The following is a 12,286-nucleotide window of genomic DNA, read 5'->3' as shown; positions in this document are numbered from 1 at the left end:
AAAATTGGCACAGCAAAGCTCAAGAGATGTGTCACACTACAACCTATGTCTGAACATTTGGTGTGGGCTAAACTCCCTGCATCTGATGTTTCTGCAGTGGGAAGTACAGTCACCATCGAGCCCACTCAGTCCAAAGCCAGACCTGCTCAAATTCTAGTGGGGAGTGTTGTCACCTCATTATGGGGAGATGGCTGGGTTCCAGTCAAAATAGTAAATCCTACTAAAAAGCCACTCACCCTTAAAAGAAATGCAAAAGTTGCAGATGTGTCACCCTGTCTTTCTGTGCAGGACTTTCCTGAGCCAAATCACATCCAATCCAGTGCACAGTTCACACAGAGCTCATCACCGGCACCTAGGTCAGAGGATGAAATATCACAAATTTTGACTGACATGGGCTTGCAGGATTTGAACCTCTCTTCTTGTGAAGTTAGAAGAGTGGAAGGATAAACTGCTGCGGATCATTGAGCAGTATGAGTCGATCTTTTCGAGGCACAAAATGGATTGCGGTGATGCAACAGATTTTGTACACAGAATCCGCCTAGTGGATGACAAGCCCTTCAGACTTCCATACAGGCGGGTTCCACCATGCCATTATGACAAGCTTCGGACTGCTCTAAATGAAATGGAGGAATTGGGGATAATCCGAAAGTCTCAGAGCGAGTATTCATCTCCTCTCGTCCTAACTGTCAAGCCAAGTGGGGATCTTCGCATCTGTAATGACTTCAGGTGGTTGAATGCAAGAACAGTGAAAGACGCACATCCCTTGCCTCATCAGACAGATGCCCTCGCTGCACTTGGTGGCAATGTGTTCTTTTCAACAATGGACCTCACGTCAGGGTTCTACAACGTCAGAGTGCATGAAGACGACAAAAAGTTCAGAGCGTTTTCCTCCCCATTTGGCCTCCATGAATATAATAGGATGCCCCAGGGCCTGACAAACAGTCCTGCGACCTTTATGCGAATGATAATGGCCGTCTTTGGTGATGAGAACTTTACAAGCCTGTTATGTTATCTGGATGACCTTATGGTCTTTGTGCCGTCTGAACAAATTGCACTTGACCGTCTGCAAATGATTTTCTCACGTCTTGCTGCCAACAATTTGAAGCTCTCACCTAAGAAGTGCTACTTCCTTCGCCGGTCTGTTAAGTTCTTAGGACACATTATATGTGGAGATGGTGTTAAGACAGACCCGAGTAAAGTGCAAGCTATAAATGATGTGCAGGAAGCTGATCTGATGGAATTTGATATGAAGACACCAAGTGCTAAGAAAATCAGATCTTTCTTGGGAATGGTTCTTTACTACCACCATTTCATCGAGGGATGTTCTGCTAAAGCTAAGCCATTGTTCAACCTTGTGGCTGAGCCTGCTACACCACACAAAAGAGGGAGAGGCCATAAACCAAAATTCAAGAAGGGCAATGTTAGACTGTCTCCAGCTGACTGGACTGTTGAGTGCAGGGAAGCATTCAAAACTTTAAAACATGAGCTTGTGCATAGTGTCACCTTGGCCCATCCAGACTTTAATGCACCATTCATCCTCGCAGTTGATGCCTCCTTTGATGGCCTAGGAGCCGTCCTCTCACAGTTGCCTCCTGATGGTAATGTTGCCAGACCAGTGGCGTTCGCCAGCAAAACTCTATCGCACTCCCATCTGAACTATCCAGCACATCGCCTGGAGTTTCTCGCTCTTAAATGGGCGGACGACGTTTCACAGTCTGGACGGATAATAATCCGTTAACATACATCTTGACCAAACCTAGGTTAGATGCATGTGAACAGAGATGGGTCTCAAAGCTCGCAGCATACAGTTTTGATCTGCGCTATGTCCCTGGCCCAAAGAATGTGGTTGCAGACGCACTAAGTAGAAAGCCATTTGTCCAGTCATGCATAGGCCATCGTCTTGTAAGTGAACCTTATGCCTCATTGCTGAACCAAGTGGGTGGAATGGTGGATGAGACAGTACAAGATGCATTTAGATATACTGCTGCTAACTGTCAGTTTGTTGTTGATCAGCCCATAGATGATGCTGTCACCCCGCCCCCCCCCTCAAGGGTCCCTCTCCCTGCAGGATGTGTCAGCTGTGCTAGAGGCGCATGACTCTGGAGGTGTTAGCCGAGTGAGAGGCACGGGACCAGCTATTCCTCAACTTGTCAGTGTCGACCAGAATGCCTCTCTACCAAGGAGTGAACTGGTTAATCTTCAAGAACAGGATGAGATCTTGGGCAGAGTTCTCTTTTACATCCAGCGTCACAGGAGGCCCACTCGAAGTGAACGTGCCAGTGAGTCTCGTGGAGTGATGAAAATGTTGAGACACTGGGCAAAGCTTTCCATCAAAAATGGCATGTTGTACAAAGTAAAGAAAGATAGGCAAATGAACATGGCAATCCACCAGTTTGTTGTTCCAGACTCCCTCAAGGGCCAGGTTCTCTCCGGCCTCCACGATTCAGCTGGTCATCAGGGACAGGCTCGCACACTCTCTCTTGCCAGGCAGAAATTCTTTTGGACAGGGATGGAACACGACATCATCAACCATGTGAGGAACTGCTTTCGCTGTGTGGTTGGGAAGACCCCAGAGCCCAATGACCGTGCCCCTCTTGAAAGCATTTGCACCTCTGAGCCAATGGAAATGAAAGCTTTAGCATAAGTTATGCCGGTAAGACTCAATTACTATGTCACCTATTGCCTTCACTTCTATCCAATCATATTCGTAGGCTCATTGTATAAAAGCTCGGTACTTACACATGTTTGAGTTCGCAGATACTGAAGCGACGATTATTCTCGCTCACCTGCTAAACCGCCATGTCCACTGACACGCCTGTCGTCTGTGATTACTCAGATTCTGACGAGGAATTCGTTCCGCCTTCTCCTCTCCCAACACGACGCAGCTCGCGCATCCAATGCCGCGGCTCGCCATGGGCAAGCTGGCCTTCCGAGGACATAATCATAGCTGTGGAGGCTGCTGGTATTCCCATCAGCCGAGGTTTATCCAGAGAGGATTTACTGCACTTGGCCTTCAATACTTTGGGCAATCCACCTGAAACTGCTCCTCACAGCTTAGCAACCGCTTCTGCACCTGGCCAGACGAAACAAACCGGCAGGAAGAGAACTGCTAAATCCTCGTCGCCACACCCTGCAAAAAGATCTACGCAGCATTCTCAAGCTTCTATTTCGCCGGTTCCATCCGACCCCGGTGGAGTTAACTCCCAAATTCTCCAAGCCGTCCAAAGCCTCTCTCAAACCGTCAAGACCTTGGAATCAAAAATGTCGAAATTCGAACACTCACTCAATAACTCCAATAGCTCGGTCCCAGCTATTAACGTCTCTGCAATCTCCCAGCTTCCTCTCCCAGCCATCGGATTAAGCGATACATCGAACGTGCCTTCTACTTCAGCCCTGCCAACTTTTCTACAGCCGATAGAGTCAACATTTCAGGATGACTCTGCCACACCCGAAACTTCCTCTTTTAATCTTTCTTCAGCAGTCCCAGCTCAGTCTTTCGGTAGGCGTTTCGTCTCTCCTGCTGCAGCTACAGTGTCTCCTCTTATTAGAGCGAACATTGTCCAAGGTAAGGACATTAACTTGGCTTCACTTCTGCTTCCCTCGCCTGCTGTTGACAGAAAAATGGTAGACTGTGGTGACGTGGCAGTCCTTCTCAAAACATCCGATCCCAGATTAAACCGGAATCTTTCATTCGGCGAATTTGTCATCGCATTCAGCCTTTACAGAGACATATTGTGCCAAGTTTTTCCCGATCGGAGGGAAGAGTTAGATCTGTATCTAGCTTTAATGGCTGACTTTAACCAAAGGTACTGGGGAACCCTATTTTACGAATATCACAAATCTTTCTCAGCCAAATCTGCTTCTTTCATCTCGCTCTACAACTCCAGGCTAGACTGGTCTGTTACTGACACGGAATTGCTTGTTCGCCACTTCGGTGGTCAAAAAATGCTGGCATGTTCAATCTGTAGCGCTCATGGACATTCGGCCTCACTCTGCCCGAAAGCATTTGCTAGTCAAGCGCCGGGCGCTGTCCAGGGTCCTGAAAACGTAAGGTTTCCACAAGAGAGCAGGAAACGCTATGCGCCAGTTAGAAATGCTATTCCTTGTGTTAATTTTAATGAATCTGTTTGTTCCTTTTCTCAATGCAAATTCGATCACATCTGCAGTTTTTGCAAGGATCCTCACCCGAAATCGGTCTGCCCTCGCCGGTACAAACCTCCAATCAGAGGGAAGGGGAAAAAATTCTGAAAAAGCACCCTTCAACCCCCATTAATATTTCTAACCTCTCTAACTATCTTTCTTCTCACCCTGATCCGACTTTTGTCGATTACTTAATTACAGGTTTGTCACAAGGGTTTCGGGTGGGTATCCTCTCTCACCTCACCACTTCTTTTATAGCCAAGAACTTACAGTCAGCTATAAATGAACCCGAAGTGGTATCTAATCTACTAGAGAAAGAGGTTAATAAAGGATACGTAATAGGCCCTTTTGCTTCCCCTCCTTTCTCGACCTTCCGGATTAATTCCATCGGAGTCGCAACAACGGAAATATTCCGGTAAGAAACGTCAAATTTTCGACATGTCCTCTCCTCATTCTGCTTCCACAGCGAGCGTTAACGAATGTATTCCTCTAACACCATTTTCCTTACATTATGCCTCAGTAGACAACGCTATCCACTTAATCAAGATTGCCGGTCAAGGAGCTTGGTTGGCTAAAGCCGACATTACCAACGCTTTCAAAACAATGCCAATACACCCTTCCGACTGGCCACTTTTCGGCGTCAAATGGAATTCAAAATTCTATTTTGCAGTACGGCTCACATTCGGTTGCAGAAGTAGCCCTCACATCTTTAATAACCTCTCTGAAGCATTATGTTGGATCCTGCTGAACGTATGCAAGCTTCCATTCGTTTTACATCTACTCGACGATTTTCTGCTGATCGATTTTCCGTCTCAACAATCTTTAATCCTAGACATACTCAAACAAATTTTCAGCGACGTCGGCGTTCCCCTATCCGCGAAAAAAACCATGGGTCCCACTACTTCGCTAGAATTCCTGGGAATTTCTCTCGACACAGTCCAAATGCAAGCTTCTCTTCCCCCCGAAAAGCTCGTAAGAATTAGATCTTTCCTCGAATCTTTTTCTTCTCTACAAACCGTATCTAAGCGCGACATGCTCTCGCTACTCGGCCACCTTAATTTCGCTATGAGCATCATTCCCCAAGGCAGAGCTTTTATTTCTCGATTGCTCACCTTGGCCCATTCCGTCGAAAAACTAAGCGACCAAATTCATCTAGACAAAGGGTGTTTGTCTGACTTACTCTTTTGGAAGCGCTTGTTAAGCGAATGGAACGGACACAGACACTGCCCCTTCTATCGGGTTTGGGGGCTTCTTCCAAGGAAAATGGTTTGCAGAAACATGGCCAAACGATTTTCCTAAAACTCTATCTGGTTCAGTTTCATCCGCGCTCTACGAGATTTACCCTATAGCCGTCGCAAGCATGATCTGGGGTCATGAATGGTCTCGAAAACGTATCATGATGTTCTGCGACAACGAAGCCACAGTTGCCATCATAAACAAAGGCAGGTCATCATGCCTTACAATCATGCCTTTCGTGAGACGGTTAATCTGGCAATCAGTTGTTTCCAATTTCCAGTTGTTTCCTGGCCACTGCAATGTTATTGCTGATGCGTTATCTTGCTTTCGATTTCAGACTTTCAGACGGCTCTGCCCGTTAGCCAACCCGGACCCAGCACCCTGTCCTCCCCTAGCAGCAATAATATTAAATTAAACGATCTGCTCACATCGGCTAGAAATTATATTTCTAAAGGTGTGGCTCCCTCAACTTTCAAAGCTTACACGTCCGCATGGTCAGCCTTTTCAATGTTCTGCTTCGCTTTCCAAATTCCAGTATTTCCAATTTTGATTTCGACCGTCTGTTCCTTTCTCGTCTATAATTTCGAAAAAAGAAACCAAAAAATCTCTTCCATCCGCCGACTTCTCGCTGGTATCCAATTCTATGCAAAAATCTATAATCCTAATTTTCCAAGTCTTTTCTCCGAAACTTCCATTCGTTTATTTCTTAAAGGCTTAACTAAATCCTCTAGTAAACAAATCGATAAACGCCTACCCATTACTCTCCCGCTGTTGCATAAATTCATCAGTTCCATCCGCAACGGTCTCTTTTCCTCTTATCTCAATATTCTGTTAGAAGCAGTGTTTTTAGCCGCTTTTTACGGTTTCATGCGTCCAGGCGAATTCTCCTCAGATACTACTAAGTTCGATCCTACCCGCGGTATTTCCTTTTCTGATATTCGTTTCTCACCTAATTGCTTCACTCTAATTCTTAAACATTCAAAAAACGACGCTCAAGGCTCCGGCGTCACCTTATCTTTCCCCAAAATCAATAACAATTTTTGTCCATTTACATCCATGGTTAAATTTCTTAAAATCCGCCCTAAAACTTCTAATCATGCCCCTCTATTTATCTTACCTAACGGTGCACCTCTTTCAAAAGGCTGGTTCAGAACCCAGTTAAATTCTGTCGTCAAAAGCTGCAGTCTATCCCCCTCTCTCTATACCGGCCACTCATTCAGAATTGGGGCAGCTACTACAGCAGCTGAACGAGGAATCTCCACGTCGGCTATCAAGATCTTGGGCAGATGGTCTTCCTCGGCCTTCGAATCATACATAAGACCCGATTCTAAAACCATTCTTCAAGCCCAGCAAGCTCTACAATAACCATAAGGTAAATTACTATGCAACTACTGGTGGTGGTGTCATAATCTTATTTCCTTCATTCTATTATTATTCTAGCCAGCACTCCTCAATGACTATCTAGTCAACTATTATGTGTGGCCTAGCGGCTCTGTTCAATGTGGCCTCGTCTCTATGTGGCTGTAGCAGCCGTTGTGCTTTTGTTACATGTTCGTCAATTGATTAATAAAAATAAAATAAATAAATGGTAAAAAAAAAGAAAAAAAGAAAAAAAAAAGGCTATTTTATGCGATATTCATGTTCTATGTGGTCTACTGTGACCGTGTAGCCTAATGTGCCTGTCCCGTGGTCTTGTGGCCATTAAATATGGCAGGTTCTGTGTGGCCTAGTGGCTCTGTCTTGTTGGCCTCGTTCAGTGTGGCTTAGCAGCCTTGTGGCCCGGCGGGCTTCGTCTCTGTGTAGGTCTCATGGCCTTGTGGTACAATGTTGCCTTGTCCTATGTTCAGCCTTCAAGGCTGCGGCCCCTATGGCCTTGTTCCGTGTGGCTTAGTGGCCGTTGTCAGTATGTCTCGTCTAAGTGTGGGATTATGGTCTAGAAATATTCTATGTTCTGTGTGGTCTACTGTGACCGTGTAGCCTAATGTGGCCTTGTCTCGTGGTCTTGTGGCCTTCATGGCATGGTTAAATGTGGCCTAGTGGCCTTGTATTCAAGTATGTCTGTCTATGTGTGGCATTAGTGGCCTTGTGGCCACGTGGGCCTTGTGTACATGTGGGGCTTGGCGCCTTGTGGCATATGTTTGCCTTGTCCTTTAAAAAAGATGCCTGATCGGCCAGTGGCCCCTCTGGGGCATAGGTTCTATGTGGCTTAGATGCCGTAGTCCTGCGTGGTTGTGTGGTCTTTAAGGCCTGTAGCATCTTATATAAATAATAAAAAAAAAAATAAAAAAAAAAAGCCAATGGCTTTATTTTATGTGTAGTCCAGTCTTACTTCGTCTCTTTGTGGCATTAGCGGCCGTTGTGGCTCATAGTGGCCTTGTCTCTGTGGTCTATCTTGGCCGTGTGACTCATCAAAGCCTTGTCTCTGTGGTCTATAAGGCCGTGTGGTCCAATGAGGCCAGAGTCTGTGTTATGCACGGCCCTAGGCGGCCTGATATATGTGGTCCAATGCGGCCGTTCTATTATAGCCCAATGTGGCTGTGTTTGTATGGTCTAAAGAGACCTGTTTTATTATTTTTGCCAAGGCGGCTGTCTGTGTGGTCCAATGAGGCCTTGTCTATGCAGGCCAAAGCGGCACTGCTGGTCCAATGAGGCCTTGTCTATGCAGGCCAAAGCGGCACTGCTGGTCCAATGAGGCCTTGTCTATGCAGGCCAAAAGCAGCACTGCTGGTTCAATGAGGCCTTGTCTCTGTGTTTCTTAGGAGTGAACTGGCAACTAGTGTTAAAAAAAAAAAAAAAACATCCTACGGTAATGCTAGGACTTAATTGTCTTAAAAAGAAAAGAAAAAAAAAAGGTCATGCTAGGACTTAATTGTCTTCTTTTCTTTTAAGCTATAAGCACGTTGTATCTTTTTTACATCTTAATTCTACCATAGAGTAATTTCCTTCTCTATTTTTCAGGAACCCCAAGATTCTAGACCGGTGGGTATACTCAGTTACCAACTTTTGGGGGTCGGCGGGCCCCGTCCCGGTGTATTCATACTCAACCTACTTTTGGGGGTCGGCTGCGCCCCTGCCTTCGTCTTCAGGCAGGAATTGCAGATCCGATACCCTCGGATTATGCACTACGGACGGGGCCTACGCCAAATTACTTTGTATATTATCAGCTTGCTGAGCTGTCAATAAATGTATGGTTTATTGAAATAATTCTCCCGAGTCTTTCTGGTAGAACTTGTGTGCATCGACTTTTGGACTGCTGAGCAGTCGGACAAGAAGTGTGTGGACGTTTTAGTTGTTACGGACCACTTTTACGGAAGTTACGGAAACTGTCGCATGCATTCCCCTGTAAGAATCAGTCAGCAAAGCAGGTTGCCCGTCGTCTGTGGAATGATTTCTTTTGTATATATGGCTTACCAAAACGCATCCACTCGGACCAGGGAGCCAATTTTAAGAACCAACTCATTAAAGAGCTCCTGGAGATGGCTGGTATCCAGAAATCGCATACCACCCCATACCATCCTATGGGAAATGGAGTTGTTGAGCGGTACAACAGGACTCTTGGGAACATGATAAGGGCCCTGCCTGCCCATTCCAAAGCCAGGTGGCCACAAATGCTTCAGATGCTGACATTCTGCTACAATTGCACTGAGCATGAGACGACAGGTTTTGCCCCCTTCTTTCTCATGTTTGGGAGGATTCCACGTCTGCCTGTGGATGTTTTGTCCCAGCACACCCTCCCCAGCGATGCTGTCGTTAGCCACCGTGAGTTTGTCTCTAACTTGAAACGTGACCTGTCCGAAGCGGCACGCATTGCCTATGAAAACAGTCGGACAGAGCAGGCTCGACAGGCAAAGAACTACAACCGCAAAGCAAAAGGGTCTCCCCTCACTGTTGGTGACAGAGTCTTGCTTGCAAATCGTGGTGAGAGAGGGAAGAGGAAAATTGCAGACAAGTGGGAATCCACAGTTTATGAAGTTAAGTCTGTGAAACCTGGAATCAATGTCTACTGTATCAGTGACCCAGTGACATCCAGAGAAAAAGTTGTTCACAGAAACCTCCTACTCCCAGTGAATTTCCTCCCAGCAGGAGGTCACGACTTCTGGAGTCAAGCTGTTCATCAGATAATGAAAGTGGACAAAGTGACCCTGTGGTTCCTGTTGACGTGCAGGACAGTGAGACAAAGACACTTGAGTGGTTACTGCAAATGGATGAGGCTAATGGTGAGGATGCTACAACTAGCCATCCCAATTGCTCACCTGTTGTAGCTGTGAGTGCCTCTCCCTCAGAGACTGAAGTGAATGTAGTCCCACATGCTGTGAGTGAGATTTTGCAAACCCCTGTTTCATCAAAATCTGCTGAGCAATCACTTTCCCCTGGACCTCCTGTAGAATCTGTGGTGTCTGAGGTAGGACCCTCCCCACCCTCAGTAGAAAGATCTCATTGTGTCCCCTCCCCTGAATATGCAAGTGAGGCACAGCCAGGTGCATTCACACAGGACCTCGTAGTTTGCAAACAGCCACCTCCACTCTGCACTAGGGCAGGTAGATCTGTTAAGCCCCCAGTTCGACTAATTTGTGAAATGAATGAACAGGTTGTAGATGACTCAGCTTCAACAGTTGATTCTTTGTTTTCTTTTGTGAGGAACATGTTTTCTGGATAGATACACAAGCAGTATGTCATAAGAGTTTTTGCACTAGTTTATCTGAGGTATTTGACAAGAATCTGCTATTGAGCAATGTTTACAATATGAGAGGTGTACACAGCATCTTTTGTTTCTTTGTTGATATGGGGCTTAGCTACCCCCTTATTGACATATTCCCAGGTGGAAAGTTTCTAACTGACTTAAAACGCATGCTCCTAGTACGTAACAACTGTTTGGTATCTAATGAAAAAATGTTTTGTTTAATTTTTTTTTGTTATTATTGTGCCCCCATTTAGCAGGATTTAAGGGGGGTGTATGTAACATAGTTAAGATTCATGTTAAATCCTACTAAATGGGATTATTGTGCCACCTGCTGTCATAAAGGTGTAACTGCAGCGAATTTTAGTAATGACGAAGGATTATGGGTAATCCTCAAAGCAACGGAGGATTTTCCCTGAGGTAACGTGTCTGTGAATGTCCGTGGACTAAACAATGTTAACCCTCTGAGGTCGACAAACGCGCGGGCGCGTTTTGCTGGATTTTCTCCACATTGTAGCACTATAAACTTAAATTACTCAGTCATTTATAATCATACAGAAAAAAGAAATATAAAAAAAGAATCTGTGATATTTCTCCTTTTGTATGTGTCAGCTTACAATCAAACCAAAACATTGTGCTTTTGTAAAATAAAGAAAATAAACAGGGTGTGCGTTCTGCCTCTCCGTCGCGGTGAACTTTTTTTTCTTGAGCACGTCTATAAACTGAAACAAAACTCAGCGAATACTTGTCACACATTTATGAGCCATATACCTTTATAAACATTTAAGTGTGTACTTTTAAATGATCGGATTCAAAACGAAAACAAATATTCTCTGTTTAAGTAATTTGTATAAAACCAACAAGATGTCCAGCTTCTCAAACGCTTCCTAATTATTTTTAATTCGGCCACGCCCACTCGCGCAAAAGAGATTCACATGCAAATCTCCACATGGAACGCGGACTCGCTCATTACCTCAACAACAAAACACTTCACTTTTCGTCGAGTTTGAAAGACGTGCCTGAGCTTACATTGGATTTAGGCTACCTCGGAAGAAGAAGAACGCGATTTGAATACAAGAAAGATAAGGTAAGAAATTCTTATATTAGTTTGTTATTGTTGCATAAATGTCACGTTGCAGTTGAACTGTTGCTAGATATATGGGGAATATTATAATATTTAGACCCGTGTTTACTGTTACTGTGTTTGTGGATATCTGCTCAAACGTAGATATGTATATGGTAACCATAATGTTTTATATTTGAGCGCGATCGCGTTTGAATGTATCATATTTTTGATAGCGATCGCGTTTGAATGTATCATATTTTTGATAGCGATCGCGTTTGAATGTACTGTATCATATTTTGGATGAAAGCAAAACGCACCAAACGGCTTCATGTTTTTATTATTATCTCATTTCATATCATCATAACGGATGGAAACATTTCAAGTAACATGATAATCAATATATTTTTCTCTAGCTTAGTTGTTACTGAAATCTTTTGAAAGATTTATACTGCTATAGGTTATTTATTGTTATTATTATTTTATCCGGCACTGCGCATATACCTTATGCCTACAAGGCACAACAAACCTGGTGTTCATTATATTATGTTGGAAACATTTGTGTGTGTGTGTGTGTGTGTGTGTGTATTCTTTGAATTTTAAAAAGGAATTTTAAAAAGCAATTTTAACCAGAAAAATCTAATATTTATTTCCAAAATCGTGCAGGCCTTTCTCTTGATATCAGTATGTTCACTTTTTTTTTTCAGGGCCCAGATGCCACTGAGGACTTCAACATTCACATGAGTCTCTGTACGTGAACACGGTAAAGTGAAAATCTTGGAAATGAAAGGTATGTACAATGTTTTTAGGAATGGCACAAAGGTCTGTCTTTGAAGTGCTTTTTTGGCATTTGTTGTGTATCTTTGGATTATGTTGTGTTGTAAATAAATCCAAACATTTTAAAAGCCATTCTTTTTTAAATCTCCTCATTTACAGTATTGTGCAAGGTTGCTCAGAATGGCAGGGCCTGATAGCTCCTAATAGGGCCGTTAGGGGAGGTTCTTTGTCTTTCTCAGGTGAGAAAACCTTACATATTAATGAGCTCCCGCATAAAGCTTTCTAACACAAAACACGTCGTAAAATTTTTAAATCAATATATTGTCTTATCTGAATGAGCAGTCAGGGTGATTTTCACATAGTTTTGGAGCAAATATTCTAGGCTACGTCAT

The sequence above is a fragment of the Squalius cephalus genome (assembly GCF_949319135.1).
Source record: "Squalius cephalus genome assembly, chromosome: 14".
Classification (NCBI taxonomy): Eukaryota; Metazoa; Chordata; class Actinopteri; order Cypriniformes; family Leuciscidae; genus Squalius; species Squalius cephalus.
This window is presented reverse-complemented; position numbering follows the sequence as displayed.